We start from the raw sequence: 19,082 nt of genomic DNA on the forward strand, positions 1-19,082 counted from the left end.
GGGGCAGCGCTAATGAGAAGAAGCCTGGCTTGTGGTTGGTTCGGGAGTCTGGTACCCTGAGAGGAGCGAGCAGGGAGGGAGGGAATGCGGGAGGGAGGATAAAGCGAGGAAGTGCATTGCGTTACCGCGCATCAGGCGCTGTGGTGAGAGCCGGGATATCGTGCGTCTCTGTCCGCGCCGGGCCCTCCAAGCTCACACACTCATCCCGCGGTGCGCCCCTCTCAGCTGTGGCGGTGGCTGCTGCTTGCTCGGAGCACCCGCAGTCGGAAGGCGGCGAAAGAGGGCGGGAGCCCAGGTACCCCCCGCAGGTCTGCGGGGCTCGGGACGCCATGCAGGGCACGTGCGCCCCCCGGCTCTAAGCTGCGCGCTGAAGGGAGCATGATCTGTGCCCAGGCCGGGGCTGCCAAGGTAAGCGGGCGCAGTGCGAGGACTCTGCTTTCTACCCCTTCCCCCGCCTTTCTCTGGGCGGTTTCTCTGTCTCTCCGGAGGCCCCGGCAGCGCCCTCCCCCCAGGGCCCTGGATCCACCCTCCTCCCCACCCTCTCGCTTCTCCCGCGAGGTTCAATTGTCAGCCTGGGGCGCGCCGCCGCTCCGGCCGGGCAGGCATCCCCAGCTGGCGACCCGGGCTTGGATACAGCAGGCGCACCAGGCCCTCCTGCGGGGCACCGAGAGAAACAAAGAAGCCCCCAAGCGAGTTGGAGGCACCACCCCCACCCCCAGCGCCCTCCCAGTGGCAAGGAGGTGTCAGGGGAAGGGGAGTAGAGACCTACGTAATCTCCCTTCCCAGCCCACACCCACCCCTTGTGAACCAGAGCTCTGAATTCGGGCTTTGCCCTAGGCTTGCTTTTGGACAATTGTGTCCCTTGCAGTGCCTGTGGTTAGCGGAGCGGGTGTCCACGACCTCTGCCGTGCCGGCTCAAGGGGTGCGTGACCAGACCCGGCTTCTGATTCCCTGGGTGGTGGTGGGGGGACCCGCGGTGTGGGTTCTCCCCCAGCTCCTCCCTGACCCCCGCCCACTGCACCGCTCAGCCGGGCCTGCCACCTGAGTTTTAGCGGGAGCAGCCAGTCATGTCGCCTACTGTGTTGCGACCTGTACACCGAGAGCGGCTGGGAAAAATACGTCCGGTCCTCGTAAGAATGGAGGTGCGAGTCCTCCTATCCCTGTATTCCTAGACCGTGACAATGCAGCAAAACCTGAGGGCTCAAACAATGTGTTGCCTCCATCCCCCGCTGCGATGTATTCTTTGGATTGCTAGCTGTTTTGATATCCCGTCCACTTGGCTGATTTGGGGAGTGTGAATACATGGTCTGTCTGTCAGTCTTACACATACAGAGGCTGGGCGTAATAACTTCTTGCCTGCCGAATTTCAGCGCTTGGGGAGAACTGGCAGAGACGCAGGCTGCAGAGCTGCCCGGCTTCCTGTGGTTATGGGCACAGCGCGCGTCCCAGTCTGCATTGGCCTGACACCAGAGAGCAGGTGGGGATTTTCCCAGTTGCTGAAGATATAATTTGACGTTGCTGTAGTTTTGTGCTTACTTCTCTCGGATCTGCAGTGGTGCAATTCTTCCCCTGTTTTTTTCTCTTGAAAAGATAAACAGTGCTGTGTTCAGCAGAAATGGATACAGGAAGAGCAGCATAGTTCAAAGATTAAGGGAGGCATCTTCTCTCTTTTCCTGGGATTTAAACGCGGCTTAGCGGGGCAGATGCCCTACCGGAAAAGGCCAGCCTTTAAAGACCCCAGCAGTGTTGTGGTCCAAGGTGTCTTGAAGCAGGTGGCCAGATCTGCGGTTCTGATCAGCGCACTGGCTCCGGCTGTGGCTATTACGGTAATTCATTCTAGACTGGGGATTCATTTTGAAAATGTGTATTTTCCACTAAGAAGGGATTAGAGTCCACATGGCGACCCTTGTATGATTGTGTGTGCCTGTTTGGGAGAGAAACAGAATGTGGTAGAATTCCCTGTTGCAGTTCCTTCTTCTGTTTGCTACTTGCTCTGGAATGTGGTGTTGGCAAAATGTAGCACTATTTTAATTCCCAGCCCTACACGCAGATTGGATATTAGAGTATTTAATTTAATTAATTGTGTTCTGACTAATTCCGGAATCTCAGTTTAGTGCAGTTTGCTCCTTTGCGGAATGACAGTTCTCTTTTTGCCTGGGTAGTGATTTCATGCAGGAAAATCTCCTAAGTTTCTTCCGACTGTGACATTATTGACTTGGTAGGGAAGCCATCCTGGGCTGGAACAGCGTAATGATGCATCATAGAGAGAGACCGCTGCTGTTGTTACTTGTGTATGCAGCATCAATTGACTTGATTCTTTTTACGTGTCTGGTTTTTAAAGGTGGTTGCTTTACAAGATCACTTTCAGCTTTATTTTCTATGATGCTTGCATCAGATATGACTATTAATGAAGGAAATATTGAAAGGCCAGATACGGTCAGGGGGATATCTGTAAAGAGCGTGAGTAGGCTTAGCTGATTTCTACAGTTCCTTCTAGTTCCCACATTCTGTGATAACTGGAGGAGGAGTAAGAAAAGTTAGTCAGTTTAAGCAAGGCAAATAATTATCACAAAGCAGATAGCAAACCAGGGACTGAATATAGAATCAATGGTTTATTTTTGCAGTTTGCAATTTTTTTTTTTTTTTACTGCAGCATTTTTTCCATAAATGAAATGAGTCAACTCAAACAAGTCATTTTTATTACTTTGGTCAACTATGGCAAAAGATTTGGTGGAGAGTTGGGAGGTATGAAACATATTGAATTAATTGGATAACAGATTTCGTCCTTATTTGTGGATTTAGTTATCCATCATAAGCCTGACTTTGGGGGATAATCGAGAAGGTGGCTTACTTCCAGTGACTGATTTTTTGTTTGTTTGTAATGAAAGACTCTAAGTAGCTGTTTCATCCTATGCAGTAATTGGCAGTAGCATCAGACTTATTTTTCCTGATATAATTTGGTAATGCTCATAAAACTTACCAGCACTGCGGATTGTTAGAAAAATAAGTGTAGCAATGATTGTTCCGAACAGGCAAACAATGCGTTATCATGCGCTTACAGTAATTTTTACAATTTAGAGAGTGTTGAAGTACTTGGCCACTGATTCCTGTTTATGCACACAGTTTTTCACAGTGCTACAGTGATTTTTTAAAGAAGTTACAATCAAAATAACATCCTGGAATAACAGTAACTGCCAGGCATAATTAATCACCCTGCTCCTGTTCTCCCATAGCCTTTTTGCTCATACCGCTGTGGTAGCACTTATCATACTGCAGTTACATAGTTGAAAATGTGCCACATCCTGCATGTCTGACATATGGCACAAGCTTCTTGAGGACAAGGACATTGTTACATTCATCTCTCGTATCTCCAGCACCTTGTACCTTACCTGGTACATGGTTTGGTCTCCGGAATGTTTATTGAGTGGCTATCAGGTCATAAAGAATACTCTGTGATTGTATAGGCAGGAGGTAGGTGGGAATTCTTAGCTCCATGAGTCAGATGGGGGAATCAAAGAGGTTATGTAAGAGCTTCATGGACATGGGAGCCAAGACTCAAATCCAGGCCTTTCTCCACGCTGCCTTGGAGGCAGGCTCCCTTCATCCTTGGTAAAGAAACGGTGTAGACAGCAAGCTCAAGTGCTGTAGATTTTGATTATTTACTTTTTACCTGAATGATCTGGATTGTCTATCCTGATAAAATGTATCTGAGACCTGCCCTGTTTTGTCTTGATGTGGCCTTAAAAGGAAACTTGTTTGGCCCAAACACTGTCCCCTAACCTGCGCTTAAACAGAGAGGTGAGCCCCCCTTCTGGACACTTTTTCCCAAGTCTCTGTTCCATGAGCTCAGAGCTTGCCATGATGATGGGCCTCCCTTAGGGGATGTCACTGACTGCACCAATATTCCTTCAAAGCCCATTTAACCACCGTAAGCTTCTGAAATGACCCCGCAGTTAGAAGATAGCCGTCACTCCTGGGCCAGCCTGCTTGTCTACATCTCCCATCAGACAGATGTCTGACCGACAGGCATGACTTACAGACAAGAGACCCCTGCTTCTCTCCTACTCACCGCCTTCCTGACCCATCTCAAAACAAAGAGCAGGTTAGCCTTAAGAAACCAGAAGTTCAATACCCACGTACCCTTTTTATAAGGCAGCCCTGTGGAGCTTTGAAGTTCATGGACTTTTAGGGAAATGGTGTGAAATGTTGTATGTGGCTTTTTTTCAAGTCACTTTACCTCTCTGAGGTTTAGTTTCTTCTTTATAAGTAGGAGTTGAACCAGGTAATCCCAGGGATCCCTCCTAACACCATGGTTCTGTGGCTGTTTTTGTTGGCTTATTCAGTTGAACAAATTGGAGGGGGAAAAGTATTAGTGATAACTTACCTTTGCAGTAAATAGAGGTAGAAATACTTACGGGTATGCATGTCAGCATTTGAGTTATCTAATCATCTCACTGAGCCCTCTGTTGACATCATTGTCTGTAAATACCTAGAATAGTTCTTTCTCATTTGTAAAGGGAGATTTGCCATCTTAACGGAAAAGGTTGGTGACATTTCCTGTTCCCATTAAGCAGGGTGGTAGAGAAAAAGCATGCAATTCCCAACTCCTTTACAAAATATTTAGAATTTCAGCATTTAATAGTCAAGAATTCAATTCCTGTAGTAAAAGCATTTTTATTCCCACCATTGAATATGTTTCACACTGAAGAAGTCTGGTGGTCAAATTGTTTCCTGAGATTCATCCAACAATTATCTTTTCTGTTTCTCTCTGGTTCCTCATTAAGCTTTTCTTTCTCTCTGTTTTTTTTTTTTTTTTTTAATGACTTCTTTAGTGCCACCGACCCCCTGTAACGTCCCCCATATATATAAAATACATGCCAGAGCAGTAACACTGCCTTCCCGCCCCACCCCTCCAGTCCGGCAAAATGTAGGCGTCAGAGCCCCATCCCTACCTACTAGCCTCAACCTTCTCTGTTTCCTTGGGTTTATTCCTGAGTATCGCTTCCCCGGGTTATCAGGTGTAGTGGCAGACTGAGTCTTTCGATATCTTGTTCCGAGTCTAGGTGTATTTCTCACAGACATTTCTCGCAGGTTGAAACCTAAATACCATGCGTTTGTGTCTTAACACCTCCTTAAATATTCCAGGAAACAAGGCAGTATATAAAAACAAACAAACAAAAAACAGTTGCCATCAAAGCTGATTGCAACTCATGGCGACTCTATGTGTGTCAAGAGTAGAACTGTGCTTCACAGGGTTTTCAATGGCTAATTTTTCAGAAGTAGATCATCAGGCCTTTCTTCTGAAGTGTCTCTGTGTGGACTCGAACCTTCAAGCTTTTGGTTAGCAGCTGAGCATGTTAACTGTTTGCACCACCCAGGGACTCCAAGGCAATATATAGATAATTTTATGTATTTGATACCAAAATGTTTGGATGTGAGGTTTTTGCTTAGTGGTTGTCATATTTTGTGACGTGGGCAGGGACAGTGTTAAGTGCCCTGTGCGGAATGACAAGAATGCCACAACTTACTGGAGAGATATCACAAAGACCACTAAGTTCCCAGATCACTGGAAGCAACATCTGGATTCCCATAGCAACAAGTGATGTGAGCTGCTCACATTATTAGTTCAGAACCCACACTTGTCCTGATTTATTAGCGCAAAGCTTGATGTACTCGGAGGACTGAAAAATAAAAACTAGCGTACAGACAGGCTCTTCTGGTGTCATTAAGTGTCTGCTGCATTGTAATGTTTTGCGGGGTATTCAGTGGATGGAATTTAAGCTGAAATGTGGGGGGGCGGGCTGGAGAAGGAAGCCATCTGTGCCCATGATGACGAATGCTATCATGGAGTCTTCATTCGGGGTCCCTTTTATATATTTAGTGGAGCAGATTTTCTCTTTCACACTTTCTAGATATATTTGTATCACACAGATGTCAGGGAAATATCGTATGTATGGGGGGAAAAAAAACCCCACCAAAATTCACATTGATGGCCAGGGATTGTAATTCAATTACTTTGTCCTTAAATTGACAGCCCATTTAACTTGCACGGATGTCCCTTGAGTTTATTTTCAGGGTTTAAGTCAGAGCAATTTGAGAAACAGAAACCTCATTACTGAAATTCAGACAGTCTGGTTGGGTTACAGAGCAGGGGAAGCTGGACTGTCTAGAATTAAACACATAATACCTTGGTTTCATGCTGTCAATTCCAGAGCTAATGGAACCCATCAGCAATTTGTTATCTTCCTTCCTGTAAAACACTGACCACCTGGAAAAACTACAGGATGTAATCAATATATTATTATCCTTAAAATAACTTCTAGCTTTCTTCACAGTTATTCATAATTCCTTTTACCATCAATACTTAAAGCTGCATAATTAACCTTTTTTTTCTCCTCTGTTTCTCTTCAAGAGATATTTTTATGGAAATTTTCTTCATTTTTTGAGCATTGAGCTTTTTTGAAGCAAGAAAAAAAATGGGTTTTGAGGGTTTTCTGTCATATTTATTCCTGACCCACCTTCTTAGCCTTAGTGCTCCTCCACCCCCTTGCATATATACCAGCACCAGTACATGGAAAGGTGATGAGGAGAAAGAAATAACTAGCATCCATTGATTTATGCAAAATAGTACATTCAACATGCATGTAAATTATGAAGTAAAATAAACAAATACCCCCCATGCAACCTGGGAAGTAGGGCGTCCTGAATTCATTTAAAGCTACCTGTGTGTTCTGCCTGATTTCTCTCCACCTGCTCTGATTGACATAACCACTTGTCCACATCTCCTGTCTTAGTGGGTGGCTTTACAAAACAAATTTATTTTATCAGAGTTTAGGAGGCTTACAAGTTCAAATCAAGGCACAGGCTCTAGGGGAAGGCTTTCTCTCTCTGTCATCTTTGAAGGAAGGTCCTTGTCTCTTTAGCTTCCAGTCCATGGCTCCTTGGTGATTGTCACGTGGCCTGACATCTATCTTCCCCCATCTCTGCTTGCTGGCTTGCTTGTTTAGTCCCTTTTATATCTCAAAAGAGACTAACTTAAGACACAACCTACACTAATAATATTTCATTAACATAAGGAGAAAACCCATTCCCAAGTGGGATTATAATCACAGGTATAAAAAAAAAGTTGCCATTGGGTCAATTCTGACTCATAGTGACCCTACAGGATAGAGTACAACTGTCACATAGGATTTCCAAGGAGCGGCTGGTGGATTTGAACTGCTGATCTTTTGGTTAGCAGCCACGCTGTTAACCAGTGTGCCACCAGGGCTCCAGTGGGGGTTAGGTTTTACAACATATTTTGGAAAACGCAATTCAATCCATAACACCTGCACAAAGGTCGATTCTCAATCCTAATCTTGCTGATCTCTTGGCAACATTTCACTATTGACCTCTTGCTTCCAGGACATCAGATTCTTCTGGTTTTCCTCCTGTGTCCCTGGATCCTCTTTCTCACGGTCTTTTGATAGTCCCTGAGCTTGACTTGTACTGACTGCTCCTGAATTTTAACCTCAAAAGGATGGCAGTCCCCAGGGCTTGGCTCTCAGACTCTTCTCTTCTTATCCATATTTCTTCCCTCGAGTTTCAATACCGTCTTCATGCTGATGAGCCCAGGTTTAATTCACCAGCCCTGATCCACCTCCTGGACTCCACACTTGCACATGTACAACCCAGCATCTCCCCTTGAATGCTGAGCAATCTTTTTAGACTTAATATGTGCAAAGCCCAGCTCCCCTTTTACGTTCCCCAAACCTGCTCCATACCCTGTGTTGCCCATCTTCACTCCAAGGGGCAACTCTGTCCTTCTAGTTGCACAGGCCAAGTTACCTGGAGTCCTCCTGACTTCTCTCTCTCTCAGCCAAATCTGACTTTCAATAAATCCTTCTCCCTTCCTCTTACCCCTCTATCCAGCACTACCAACCCAGTCTAAGCCACCATAATCCCCAGATTGTTGTACTTGCTTCGTAACTAGTTTCCAGCATCCCTTGCCCATCCGTAGTCTGTTGTCTATTCCAAAAGAACAAAAACCAGAACCGTTGCTGTTGAGTTGATTCTGACTCATGCGACCCTATAGGATAGAGTAGAAGTGCCCCATAGGGTTTCTAAGGAGCAGCTAGTGTATTCGAACTGCCAACCTTTTGGTTAGCAGCCAAGCTCTTAACCACTGTACCACCAGGGCTCCATAGAAATTGCTGTGTCAGAAGTTGTCTATACAACAGCCCAAATAGTCTCTCAAAAAATGTAACTCATAATTCATTCATTCAACAAATGTTGACTAAACATCTTCTTTGTGCCAGGTACTGTTTTAGGTACCAGGATATGGCATGAGCATTAACACAAAACAGTCACAAATTGTTGTCCTCCTGGAGTGTATACTGTGTTATTTCTGTGCTCACAATCCTCCAAAGACTCTATCCCATTCAGAATAAAACCCAGGCTCCTTATCTGACCTGCAAGGCGCAACATAACTGGGCCCCCAGCTACCTGACACCCTGCTCTCCCCTTGCCCAACAGGTTCTGGTCCCCCAGTCTTCTTGCTCTTTCTAGAACATGGCAGGCACACTCTTATCTCACGTGCTGTTCCCATGACCTTGAGGGATCATCCTCCAGCTACCCGCATCCTTACTCCCTCAGTTAATCAAATTTCACATCTTCAGAAAGGCTTTCTTTCCCTGTCACTCATTTACAATGCACTCACTTCCATTTACCTGCTTTTTCTTCACACCACGTATCGCCACATGATTTATTACGTATTTTCTTCCTATTATCTGTCTTTTCTTCTAACTTGCAAACTCCATGACAGCAGGGACCTATTTGCTTGCCTAGTGCTGGGAACAGTGCCTGGACCATAGTAGACACTGCACTAGATGTTTGTTGATTGAATGAATGATGTAACAGCAACTCTTCTAACCAAAATTTTACTTCAAAACTCTATGTCCACCTTTATTCCAGATAAAATTCCTTTAGAATTTGTGGATTAGAGTTTGGATGGTATTTTAAGGTCTCTGGATCTTCTGAGAAGACTCTTTTTCTGTTCCATAACATCCCCCGGCTCCAAAGGTGGGGGACAGGCATCTTCATTACTGCCTGAGCATGTCTTTGATACTGAAGCTCTGTGTTAACATTACTCCTGGCCTGCCTTCTCTAGCAGTTGAAAACAGGGCTGGCTCAAGCTTGACTTTGCCTCCTCCTCAGCACCCAGCACATAGCAGCTGGTCACTCAATTATTTGTTAAATTGAATCACTTAATTACTCTCATTCTTATTGCTAGGACTTCATAAAACTGCTCTTTACCCTCCCGTCTCTGCCTTCTTTGTAATCTCTGACTTTGTAATCTTGAATGAGACCATGTCATTCCTCTGTTCAAAGCCCTCAGGGGCTGCCGACTGTCCACACAATGAAGAATCAGCTCTCTGGGCTGGCATCACAGGCCTTCAGGCTGTGGCCAGTCCATGTCCTCAAGATGCCTTTTTTTTTTTTTTTAATTGTGGTAAATATATATGTAACAAAATTTTTGCCCTTTGAACATTTTTTACGTGGCCAGTTCAGTGATATTATTTACGTTCGTCATATTGTTTAACCATCATTATTGTCCATTTCCAAATTTTCCCATCACCCTTAACAGAAATTCAGTGTCCCCTAAGCAGTGACCGTCCCATCCTCCTCTGCCCACCTGCCCCTGGTAACCCCGATAAACTCTGGTCTCTATCCTTACCTAAACCTGGACCTATACTCACACCATATACAATAAAAAACCAATATATGATATAGCTGACTCAAAATGAATCAAAGACCTAAGAACTAAAACCATAAAGCTCTTAGAAGAAAACATATAGATAATGCGTCAGGAGGAGTCCCTGGGTGGTACAAACGTTATGGACCTGACTACTAGCCAGAAGGTTTTCAGTTTAAACCCACTCTGAGGTGCCTTGGAAGAAAGGCCTGGGGATCTACTGAAAGTTCACAGCCTGGAAAGCCTATGGAACAGTTCTACTCTGCACACATGGGATCATCATGAGTCAGAATCTACTCAACAACAACTAACAACAATAACAACAACAAAGCTTTGGGACCTAGTTTTGAACAATGAACACTTAGATATGACACTGAGAGTACAAGCAACAAAAGTGACTTTTTCCTCCTAAATTTTACTTATTTTGTTGTTATCAAGACGGTACAAAACAAAACATACACCAATTCAACAGTTTCTACACGTACAATTTGGTGACATTGATTACATTCTTCGAGTTGTGCAACCGTTCTCACCCTCCTTTTGTGAGTTGCTCCTCCCCCATTAACACAAACTCACGGCCCCCTAAGATTCCTGTCTAATCTTTCAAGTTGCTGTTGTTAATTTGATCTCGTATAGATAGTTCTTAAAAAAGCATAATGCTCAAGGCAGACCTTTTTTTACTAGTTAAGCTAAACTCAGTTTTAAGATGACTTTGAGGTGTGTTTTTGGTTTAAGATTTAAAGCTTATTTCAAGGCAGTAGTTTCAGGGGTTCGTTCTACTTTCATGGCTCCAGGGAGTCTGGAGTCCATGGGAATTTGAAATTCTGTTCCTCATTTTTTCCCCTTTTGATCAGAATTCTTCTCTGGAACCTTTGCTCAGAATGCTCAGTAATGGTAGCTAGGCACCATCAGTTCTTCTGGTCTCATAGCAAAGAAGGCAGTTGTTCATGGAAGCAGTTAGCCACACATTCCATATCCTCCTCCTCTTCCTGACTCTCCTTCTACCTCTGTTGCTCCAGGTGAATAGAGACCAGTTTTTGTGCCTTAGGTGGCTGCTTGCAAGGTTTTAAAACCCCAGGAACTACGCAATGAACTGGCATGTAGAACAGAAGCACTTAACGTGTTACTAGGCCAATAACAGGATGTCCCATGAAACCATGACCCTGAGCCTCCAAACCAAGGAATCAAATCCCATGAGGTTGTTAGTTGTACATAAGCAGCCTCAGCAGATACTTTTTTTTTTGGGGGGGGGGTCATTGTTGTAAATATATCTATCATACAACTTTTGCCTGTTCAACTTCTCCCAGTTGTATAATTTATTGACAGAATTACAATAATTGGCTGTACAACCCTACCCTTAATCAATGCGTTTTTTCCATTACCTTCAACCCTCTTTTTCCCCCTTCCTCCCGCCCCTAGTAACCACTAATAAACTTTGATCTCTATACATTTGCCTTTTCTTGCCTTTTTATATAAGTGAGGTCGTACAATATTTGTTTCTTTTGTGATTGGCTTATTTCACTCTTCAAGCTCCATTCATACTGCAGCACATATCAAGACTTAATTCCTCCTACTAGCTGAGTAGTATTCCATTGTATATATGTATCACATTTTGTTTATTCATTCATCTGTTGATGGACATTTAGGTTGTTTACACATTTTGGCTCTTGGGAATAGTGCTACAATGAACGTTGGTGTGTAAATCTCTTTTTGAGTCTCTGCTTTCAAGTCTTTTGGGTATATACCTAGGAGTGGAATTGCTGGGTCTTATGGTAGTTCTATTTTTAGTCTTTTGAGGAACTGCCACACTATTTTTCACAACAGCTGTACCCACCAGCAATGGATAAGGATCCCAGTCTCCCCACATCCTTGCCAACACTGTTATTTTCTAATTTTTTTTCTTTTTGTCTTAGCCCTCCCAGTGGGAGTGAAATAATACTTCATTGTGGTTTTGATTTGCATCTCTCTGATGGCTAATTACACTTAATATCTTTTCATGTGTTTGATGGCCACTTGAATGTCCTCATATGGAAACCCTGGTTGCATAGTGGTTAAGTACTATGGCTGCTAACCAGTTCGAATCTGCCAGGCACTCCTTGGAAACTCTATGGGGCAGTTCTACTCTGTCCTATAGGGTGGCTATGAGTCGGAATCGACTCGACGGCACTGGGTTTAGTTTTTGGTTTGGTTTTGGTGAAATGTCTATTCAAGTCCTTTGCTCATTTTATGATTGGGTTGTCTTTTTGTTGTTAAGCTGCCGAAGTTTTATATATATTTTGGTTATGAGATTCTTGTTGGATACATGGTTTCTGAAGATATTCTCCCAGTCAGTAGCTTGTCTTTTCACTTTTTTTGGTAAAGTTTTTTTTTTTTTTTTTTTAACATTTTATAATAGTGGTCTCATACAATATTTGTCCTTTTGTCATTGACTTATATCACTCAGCATAATGTCCACCAGATTCATCCATGTTGTGAGATGTTTTTATGGATAGGTCATTATTCTTTATCGTCGCTTAGTTTTCCATTATGTGTATCCATTCATCCATTGATGGGCATTTAGATTGTTTCCATCATTTTGCTATTGTGAATAATACTGTGATGAACATGAGTGTGCATATGTCTATTCTTTTCACAGTTCTTATTTCTCTAGGATATATACCTAAGACGGAATTGTTAAATCATATGGTATTTCTATTCTAGCTTTTTAAGAAAGTCCCATACCATTTTCCATAGTGGTTGCATAATTTTGCATTCCCATTAGCAGTGCCTAAGAGTTCCAATCTCCCCACAACCTCACTAGCATTTATTGTTTTCTGATTTTTGGATCAGTGCCATTCTTGCCGGGGTGAGATGGTCTCTCATTGTAATTTTGATTTGCATCTCTTTAATAGCTAATGATCGCAAGCATCGCTTCATGTGTTTGTTAGCTACCTGAATGTCTTCTTTGGTGAAGTGTCTCTTCATCTCCTTTGCCCATTTTTTAATTGGATTATTTGTCTTTTTGTTGTTGAGGTGTTGAAGTTTTCTATAAATTTTAGAGATTAGACCCTTGTTGGGTATGTCATAGCCATTTTTTTTTTCCTCAGTCTGTAGATTCTGGTTTTACTCTTTTGGTGAAGCCTTTGGACGAGCATTTAAGTGTGTAATTTTTAGAAGGTCCCAGTTATCTAGCTTATATTCTGCTATTTGTGCGTTTTTAGTTATGTTTGCTATTCTGTTTATGTCATGTGTTAGGGACCCTAGCATTTTTCCTGTTTTTTCTTCTATGATCTTTATAGTTTTAGGTTTTACATTTTGATCCATTTTCAATTAGTTTTTGTGTATAGTGTGAGGTATAGATCCTGTTTCATTTTTCTGCAGATGGACATCCAGTTTTGCCAGTACCTTTTGTTAAAGAGACTTTCTCTTCTCCATATAATGGACTTCGATTCTTTGCCAAAGATCAGCAGCCCATAGGTGAGTGAAATTACTTCTCAGTTCTCAATTCTGTTCCGATGGTCTATGTGTCTACTCTTGTGCCAAGTAGCAGGCTGTTTTGACTACAGTGGCTGTATAGTAGGCTCTGAGATCAGCGAGTGAGTCTCCTTACTTTATTCTTCTTCAGTAATGCCTTATTTATTCAGGGCCTCTTACCTTTCCATGAATACCACTTGGTCATGATGTATTATTTTCTGGATATGATGTTGAATTCTAATGGCTAACATTTTGTTGAGAATTTTTGCGTCTATGTTCACAAGGAATATTGGCCTGTAGTTTTTCTTTTTTAGTGATGCCTTTGCTATTAGGGTTATGCAGTCTTCATAGAACAAATTTGGGAGTATTTTTTTCTTTTCTGGAAACCCTGGTGGTGTAGTGGTTAAGTGCTATGGCTGCTAACCGAAAGGTCAGCAGTTCAAATCCACTAGGGTCGCCATGAGTCAGAATTGACTCAATGGCAACGAGTTTGGTTTAGTTTTTTTGGTTTCTTTTTCTATGGTCTGGAATAGCTTGAGAAATACCAGTGTCAACTCTTCTCTGAATAAAACCAAAAAAACCAAACCCAGAGCCATCGCGTCAATTCTGACTCATAGCGACCCTATAGGACAGAGTAGAACTGCCCCATAGAGTTTCCAAGGAGCGCCTGGCAGATTCAAACTGCCAACCGTTTTGTTAGCAACCGTAGCACTTAACCACTACGCCGCCAGGGTTTCCCTTCTCTGAATGGTTTGTAGAATTCTCCAATAAAACTGTCTGGCCAGGGCTATTTTTTTTGTTGGGAGTTTTTTTTTTTTTTTTTTAAATAACTTCTTCTGTTTCTTCTTTTGTTATGGATCTATTCTGATTTTCTACCTTAGTTTGTGTTAGTTTAGTTAAGTTGTGTGTTTCCAGAAATTTGTCCATTTCTTCTAGGTTTTCAAATTTTTTGGAATATTATTTTTTATAATATTTGTGGTTCAGTTGGTTCTGCTGTTATATCATCCATCTCATTTCTTTTTGGGTTATTTGCATCTTCTCCTTCTTTTCTTTTGTCATTTTGGCCAGTGATTTGTTGATTTTATTGATCCTTTCAAAGAACCAACTTCTAGTCTTGTTGATTGTTTAAATTATTTCTCTGTTTTCTGCTTCATCTTAAACCCTGGCGGCATAGTGGTTAAGTGCTACCACTGTTAACCAAAAGTTGGCAGTTCAAATCCACCAGGCACTCCTTGGAAGCTCTATGAGGCAGTTCTACTCTGTTCTATAGGGTCGCTATGAGTTGGAATCAACTTGACGGCAATGGGTTTTAATCTTTATTATTTCCTCTCTTCTGGCAGCTGTGGGCTTCTTTTGCTGCTCTTTTTCTCTTTGTTCAAGTTGTAGGGTTAAGATATTGATTTGGGGCTCGCTTTTCTTTTTTGATGGGCACATTTATTGCTGTAAATTGACCTCTGAGCACTGCTTTTGCTGTATTCAAAAGGTTTTGGTATGTTGTGTATTCATTCTCATTTGATTCTAGAAATTTTATTTTGCTTTTAATTTCTCCTATTACCCAGTGATTTTTAAGAAAGGTATTATTCAGTTTACATGTTATTGAATCTTTTCCTTGTTCTTCCTGTTATTGATTTCTAATTTTAAAGCATTGTGATCAGAGAATATGATTTGTATTATTTCAATAGCTTTGAATTTATTGAGGCTTGCTTTGTGGCCTAAAATATCACCGATTCTGGAGAATGATCCATGTGCGTTAGAGAAGAATGTATACTGTGCTGCCGTTGGGTGGAGTGTTCTGTATATGTCCATAAGGTCAAGTTGGTTGATTGCATTGTTTAATTCTTCTGTATCTCTGTTGGATTTCTTTCTAGTTGTTCTGTCCTTCATTGAAAGTGATGTGTGTTAAAGTCTCCTACTATTATTGTGGAATTGTCTGTTTTCCTTTTCAACACTGTTAGGGTTTGTTTTATATATTTTGGGGCTCTATTGTTGGGTGTGTAAATATTTGTTATGCTTATATCCTCTTAGTGGATTCACTGTTTAATCATTACGTAGTACTTTCCTTGCCTCTTATGCCAGATTTTGCCTTAAAGTATATTTGATCAGAGATTAATATTGCCATTCCTGCTTTTTCTTGGTTACTGTTTGCTTGGTATATCTTTTAGCTTATTTTTATCTTTGTGTCTAAGGTGTGTCTCTTGTATGCAACATATATTGATGGGTCATGCTTTTTATCCATTCGTCACTCTCTGTTCCAGTGCATTTAAACCATTTACATTCACTGTGATTATCAATAGGTATGAATTTACTACCGTCATTTTGTTGTGTGTTTGTTGTTGTCTTCTGATGTTGATAGTTTCTTTGTTTGGGTTAGTTTTCTGTACTGAGTTTGAGTTTTCTTTGCTTATGGACTTTCTTTGTTGTTGTTGATTTTGTGTTTACTAAGCCTTAATGATTTTCTTCTTTTTTATTTTAGTGAGTAAGCTTATTAGTTTTCTTTGTGGTTATCCTGAAATTTACCTTTATCTTCCTAAGTTAAAACAGTCTGTTATATCTTGATATCACCTTGGCTTCCTCTCCATAAGGAAGTTGTGTAACTACACCATTTATTCCCCCTTTTCATTTGAAGTTGTTGTCATTTACAGATTGATGTCTCTGGATCCCTTGTGGATTTATTATTTTATTTTTTTCAGGCTTAATTCACTTTATTTTTCTTGTATAAAAATCTCTATGAGGTGGCCACAGCTGGAGCTTGGGTTCTCTGCATGGAGACTCTGGTGTGAGTCTTTACCAGGTGATCAGTAAATTCCTGGTAGGGAGACTTGGTGAACACAGTCTCCTTCCAGAGATCAGGAGTGAGATAGCTGTAGGTCTTGGGGATAGCATCAAAAGTGGCCTTAGCAAAGTTGCCCAGGGTGGCAGTGCAGCCTCTGGCCGAGGTGTAGCAGTCATCGATACCAGCCATCATCGACAGTTTCTTGGGCACAGGGACTGAGACTATGCCAATGCCCCTGGGTGCAGGGATGAGGCACACCAGCACAGAACCACAGCCGCCAGTCACCTTGCAGGGAACAGTATGGGGCTTGCCGATCTTGTTTCCTCAGTAGCCTCGCCGCACAGGGACAATGGAGAGCTTGGCCAGAATGATGGCCCCATGGATGGCGGTGGCCACTTCCTTGGAACACTTCACACCTAGGCCAACATGGCCGTTGTAGTCCCCAATGGCAACAAATGCCTTGAATCTGGTCCGCTGGCCAGCACGCGTCTGCTTCTGCACAGGCATGATTTTCAAAACCTCATCCTTTAAGGCCATCCCCAAGAAGAAGTCAATAATCTCAGACTCCTAGGTGGGCAGGGAGAAGAGATAGATCTCCTCCAGGGACTTGATCTTCATATCCTTGACCAGGCGGCCAAGCTTGGTAACCGGAAGCCATTCTTTATCTTCGGCTTTGCCTCTGTGAGCTCCGCGACCCCGGCCTCGGCCCGGCCCGGGCCGCGACCCCGGCCCTGCGGGCCACTGCCAAAGCCTCCGCGGAAACCGCCACAGGTTCCCATCCCCGGGCCCTTCCGGGGCCTCCAGGCCCTTCCGGGGCCTCCAGGCCCTTCCGCTGCACCGGCGTCATCCGCCATTTGGTGTTTTCTTGGAGAAAAAGCTTATTTTGTTTTTTAAAAATTCTTTGTCTGGGTTGGTATTTGAATGATGCTGTCATGTGTCTTAATCTGAAGTTGTTGTCTGATGCTGTTGGTTCTCTGTCCAAACCTGAAAAACAAACAAAAAAAACACTGCTTTCGAGTCAATTCCGACTCACAGCGAACCTATAGGATAGGGTAGAACTGCACCCATAGGGTTTCCAAGGAGTGGCTGGTGGATTTGAACTGCCAGTCTTTTGGTTAGTAGCCAAGCTCTTAACCACTGTGCCACCAGGGCGCCTGTCCGAAGTAGTCTGTTTAGTATTTCTTGTAAGGTTGGCCTGGTTTTTACAAATTCCCTTAATTTCTGTTTATCTGGGAATGTCCTAGTTTCACCATTGCATTTGAGACACTTTTTTCTGGATATATAATTCTTGGTTGGCAGTTTTTTTCTTTCAGGGCTTTCTATATGCCATCTGATTTCCTTCTTGCCAGCATGATTTCTGCCGAGAAATCAGATATTAGTCTTATTGGTTCCCCTTTGTAGGTGGAAGTTCATTTTTCCTGAGCTGGTTTCAGGATTCTACCATTTTCTTTGGCTTTGGAGTGTTTGAGTATGATATGCCTTGTTGACTTTCTTTTGGAATCTATCTTGTATGGGTTTCATTGAGCTTCTTGAATAGATATATTCTCATCTTTCATATTAGGGAAGTTCTCTGCCAGCAAATCTTCAAAAATTCTCTCTGTGCTTTTTTTTTTTTTTTTTGGTCTCCCCTTGCTCTGGAATTCCAAACATGCATAAATTATTCCTCTTGATAGTGTCCCACATAACACTTAGGGTTTCTTCATTTTTCTTCACTCTTTTTCTGATTATGCCTCAAACACATTAGTGTCAAGGGATTTGTCCTCTATTTCACTGATTCTGTCTTCCATTGATTAAGTTATACTCTTATGTCCTTCCACTGAGTTATCTATTTCTGAAATTTTATAGCTAATCTTCTGGATTTCTAGCTGCCATTTTTGCATGGTTTTTAATTGTCTATTTTGTTATTTTGGTTCTTGTATTATTTTCCTGAATTCTTCTAGGAATTTTGTCTGTGTTTTCCTTGATCTCTTTCTTGATCTCTGGAAGGATCCTAGATATGTCTTTTGAATTCTTTATCAGGTACTTCCATTACCATTTCTTCCTCAGGAGGGTTTTCTGGCCCTTAATTTAGGTCACTTGTGTTTTGATATGGTTTGTTGTCTCGGAAGCACTAAGGTGTTGTATTTATTGATTGATTATATGTTTGCTATGTCCTGATTTTCTCTTTTGTTTTGATATATCTGGGCATGCTATGCTGGTCACTAGTTTGGCAGCACTGGAGTGCTCACCAACTAGCTCCAGATGGGTGGAGCAGTGGTTGGCAGTTTGGATGCTGATCTCTGTTTGCTGGTTGTGTGGGACAGCTGAGGATGGGCTAGGCGGGCATTGGCCACTGGCTGTCATTTGTTCAGCAGTGTGGGAGCAGGCAATGGTACTCACTGAGTGGGTGGGGTGGCTGGTGTGATGGATGTGGCAGGGGAGCGGAGGCGCAGGAGCACGCTATCATCTACTTGCCTTGGGTGGTAATGGTTGCGGAGTGGTCCCAGCTCACTCAGAGGGACAGGGTGGAGGGTGGGGGGAAGTTGTGGGTGTGTGGGGTTGCTGGATCAGTTCCACTTTGCTCAGAAGAGATGGGTGGTAGGTGTGGGCAAGGTCGTCTGGGCTAGGCCCTTGGAGCAGTTCCATGCTGCTTGGATGGGCAGAGGGTGTGGCTGGGTGGCTGTGAGCACCGAGGCAGTTGTGGTGGGCAAGGTGTGATGGTGGGTAGGGCTTTGTAGGGAGGAAAATGGGGGAGCTCAGACTGAGTCCCTGGTAGTTGGTGGCTGCAGGGATGGGGAGTTCATGCCTCTAAGCATCAAAGGTGGAGGAGGTGGAGCACACCCCTCAGGTCACTGGGCGAGGGTGCCTGGGCACTTCCCATTGGCTGCAGTTAGCAGTTGGGACCTGGCCTTTATCAAATGTGAGTAGGGGGTGTCATGGATTGAATTGTGTCCCCTCAAAATATCTGTCAACTTGGCTAGGTCATGATTCCCTTGTATGATTGCCTACCATTTTATCTTCTGATATGATTTCTCTATATGTTGTTAATCCCATCACTGTGATGTAAAGGGATGGACTAGTGGCAGTTGTGTTGATGAGGTTTACAAGATTGGATTATGTGCCCCTAAAAATGTGTGTATTAAT

At 43.0% G+C, this 19,082-nt stretch overlaps 1 protein-coding gene and 1 pseudogene across 1 annotated transcript in view; one reads left to right on the plus strand and one right to left on the minus strand.

Moving 5' to 3' along the window:
• Positions 1-346: 346 nt before the first annotated feature.
• HECW1 (HECT, C2 and WW domain containing E3 ubiquitin protein ligase 1) overlaps positions 347-19,082 on the plus strand; it is a 458,581-nt gene continuing 439,845 nt past the window's right edge. Inside the window, exon 1 of the mRNA XM_049893967.1 lies at positions 347-408. The gene's annotated coding sequence lies outside the window, so the exon portion shown is untranslated. The remainder of the gene's footprint in view (positions 409-19,082) is intronic.
• LOC126081835 (40S ribosomal protein S2-like) lies at positions 15,880-16,813 on the minus strand (annotated as a pseudogene).

The sequence above is a fragment of the Elephas maximus genome, chromosome 8 (genome assembly GCF_024166365.1).
Source record: "Elephas maximus indicus isolate mEleMax1 chromosome 8, mEleMax1 primary haplotype, whole genome shotgun sequence".
NCBI classification, from domain to species: Eukaryota; Metazoa; Chordata; class Mammalia; order Proboscidea; family Elephantidae; genus Elephas; species Elephas maximus.